Raw genomic sequence first — 3480 nt, forward strand, 5'->3', positions numbered from 1 at the left:
TCTACTCCATCTTTAGGTCCTCCAGAGGAGAGAGTAGGACACCAATCCACTATCAAAACCTTTAACCCAACATTTATGTTGCCTACAAACTGTGCAGGAATAAAGATGGAGCAGAAAAATAACTCTTATTAAAGCAAGTCACTTACAGTGAGCAAAACACTATATATATATCCTGCATCATGGTCTCTCGAAAGAAAGAAAACCTTCCATAATTACTGGTAGTAGGGATACTGTATCTGGGCTTTCAGACTCTGGAATGAGTGATGGAAACACATGAAGATTTTAAAGCCTAAACATTTCATGTTTAGGTGTCTAAACAGTCACCTCCTTACTAAATATAAAAGCTGCTAGGAAGAAACTGTCTCATTAAATATAATTTTCATTGGTGTACTTTTAGTATTTTGTATAGTAAGTTGACTAATGAAGCACTCTAAGGCTGCATTTTAATGATTGGAAATTTTCAAAAGAGTCCTTAATTCTGACCAACATGGGAAGTTGTGTGTCTGCATAGAGGCCAGTTTCAATTGAACCTATCAAAAGGTTCATGAGTCTGAGACCCAGAGCTTCCAAGATAAGGATGAAAATGCTGAGCGGTAACCCTGACAACTATGTCTGCAACACCAAGCTGGATATGCAAAGAAATCCAAGAAATGGTGTTCCTACTTTACATCCTTTTAAAGTCTCACAAGAATATGTAAAAGCTTAAAATGCTATCAAATTGGAAAGTTTGCAAAACCCTTTCTTCCTTGCCTGAATGGCCATCATGATGGTATCAATTGCTTGGCAGAGCACACAAAGAATCTAACTATTGTCCTTTCTGGGGCGTGTGCTAGAGAGGTTAAAATTTGGCACTTGACTACACTGAAATATACCTGAACTATACAAGCACATGGAGGTTTTGTACAAGTAATATGCAGTCACTTTCATAGGATGACAATCCTATGAAGCAGTGGAAAATGGATGAAGAGGTGGAGAAACTATTACATATAGTATTAAGAAAGACAGTATGTGTTAGCACTGGTCATCCCTGGAAAGACCATGCATTTGCAACTTGTGGACAGCAAGTAGACACAAAGAACTAATTCTGTGTACTCAATGAAATGGGGATTTGACAGTTTAAGTAGTGTTAAATTTAATCCTATTGAGATATTTTTCTTGGGAAGTTATGCTTCTGATAGGAATATAGTGCTATGAGATATGCAGCAAGCTACTCCTTTACAACTGGTTATACTAGATATGAAAACAAATATAATCTGTTGGAACCTTACAAAACCTTTCCATTTTACTGCAGCAAATGAAGATTATAACTTGTATACTTTTGATAAGGGAGCACTGGACACTCCTATTATGGTCAACACGGGTCATGTGTCTGCAGTATTTGGTGTGGACTGTTCTCCCACTGGGAAGGAATTTGTGCCCACTGGTTTCCATTACTCTATTAGAATCTTTACTGTGCACAAAAGCCAAAGCATGGAAGTGTACCATACAAAGCAAATTCAATGTTATTTGTGTAAACTGGACTGCTGATAGCAAGTACAATATGTGAGGATCTGATTAAATGATCATCTGGCTGTGTAAAGTTAATGCCTCTGAAAAATTGGGTTGCATACATCATGAGAAAAAGCAGCAAATGATTATAACTTGAAGTTAAAGGAAATCTTTCAATATCATCTGCATGTAAAATGGATTGCTTACCATCAGTACCTACTGAAATCTATCTACAGCCAGATTCAGGAACAATGTGTCAGGAAGGATGCTTGTCAAAAAAGGAAATGAATCATTTTTAACATAGCAAGCCTGAATCTGTGCCAGTTGTGGCAGAGAGGACTAAACAGGTAGTGAAAGTTGTGAAACAATATTTTACCCCTACCAAGCTTAACATATAATTAGTTGCTACTTGTGATTTGGAAACTCTGTAAATAAAAGTCCTGGCTCTGGTTTGATAGTTTAAGAAACAAGAATGACCAACACATTATGCGATTAAGCAGGCAAAATCAGAGTATAACTCTCATCAAATAAAGAAGGTTTTGAAACATTTCATTCAACAAGTTTTACCATTTGTTGAATCAAATATTTTTGCTTTCATCATTTCTAGTCTAGTATTTGTGAAAACAAAGAAAATGTAGAGGAGAAAGATAAACTGTTGTTTTCATATTTTTATCTCTAGTTACACAGTATAAATTCAGTGACATCTTTGCAAAAATTTCTTTATGGGGGTAACTGTGAAATTAATTGAGGTAATTAATTCAAGTTCAAATGGGAAAATTAAGCCATCCTGGATATTATGTCTAAGGAAGTAATTCCATCAAAATAGAGCATGTGTGAGGACAGATATTTTAGGACTGAACTTGATTGGATACTCTCAGAAATCTAAACAAATGTTTGTGCATAATTTTACATAAATCTTTCACCCACTTTTGGTTTAATGTAAGTTTCTTGTTTTTATACATCTCATCCCATAACGTCTTCTCATTTTTACAAATCGTCACTGCAGCTGAGATCATGGAATTCTCTCAACAGTTTAGTTCACTTTGATGTAACAAGTTATATCTTCCCCAAGGTGATAAGTTTTAAATTTTCCAAGAGTTAACTATTTTTGTTGTTTAACTTGCTTGTTGTAATCTGAAGCTGCATTTCTCTGAAAATGTTAATGATTCACTGGGATGGCATAGGGAAATAAGACCTCTTGGATGTGGTTAAATAATGATGCAGGTGTAATCCTTAATATAATCAATACTGTTATAAATAAAACACCTTCCTGGAGAGGTAGCACTTGGAAGAATGTTGCCATATCATGCACAAGACCCTGAGTTCAATCTCAAGCATTTTATAAACCAAGCATTGTGGTGTGTACCTGTAATCTCTGCACTCTCTAGGTGTGGCAGAAAGATCAGAAATTCAAAGTCATCTTCAACTTTATAGCAAATAAAAATCTAACCCATGCTTCATGAAATCCTGTGTTAAAAAGCAGCCTTTTGCTTTTTGGTACCGTATGAAGCCAAAAAAGGAACAATCGATATTCTATACTCTGAATCTGCTACCAACTTGATGCTGCCTTATAAATTGAAAGAACAATGCTAAATAATTTTCTGCTACTTATATGTGATCTAGTGTTATTTTATCAAAAATACAAAAGACTGGGGCTTGGGTTATGGCTTGAGAATTTCTTGCACATTCGCAAGTATCTGAGTTCACATCTCTAGGACCAACAAAAAAGCCAGAAAAGAACACATCTTTATAACAAGGCTGGTGGGCAAAAAGGTGGCAGGAGGGAAGACAAATCCCCAGAACTCACTGCCAGCCCGGCTCACCAATTATCAAGACCCATGTTCTTTGAGACACCCTAACTAAAATAATAAGGACAGTAATTGAGCAAGACTGGCTACCCCATCATTCTGAACACGTATAAACACACACACACACACACACACACACACACACACACACACATATGTGCAATTTAATGATGTTCTTTATTTC

The 3480-nt window shown here is 36.0% G+C and overlaps 1 pseudogene; it reads left to right on the forward strand.

Moving 5' to 3' along the window:
- The first annotated feature begins 544 nt into the window (after positions 1-544).
- LOC116888195 lies at positions 545-1886 on the forward strand (annotated as a pseudogene).
- Positions 1887-3480: the final 1594 nt, after the last annotated feature.

The sequence above is a fragment of the Rattus rattus genome, chromosome X (genome assembly GCF_011064425.1).
Source record: "Rattus rattus isolate New Zealand chromosome X, Rrattus_CSIRO_v1, whole genome shotgun sequence".
Classification (NCBI taxonomy): domain Eukaryota; kingdom Metazoa; phylum Chordata; class Mammalia; order Rodentia; family Muridae; genus Rattus; species Rattus rattus.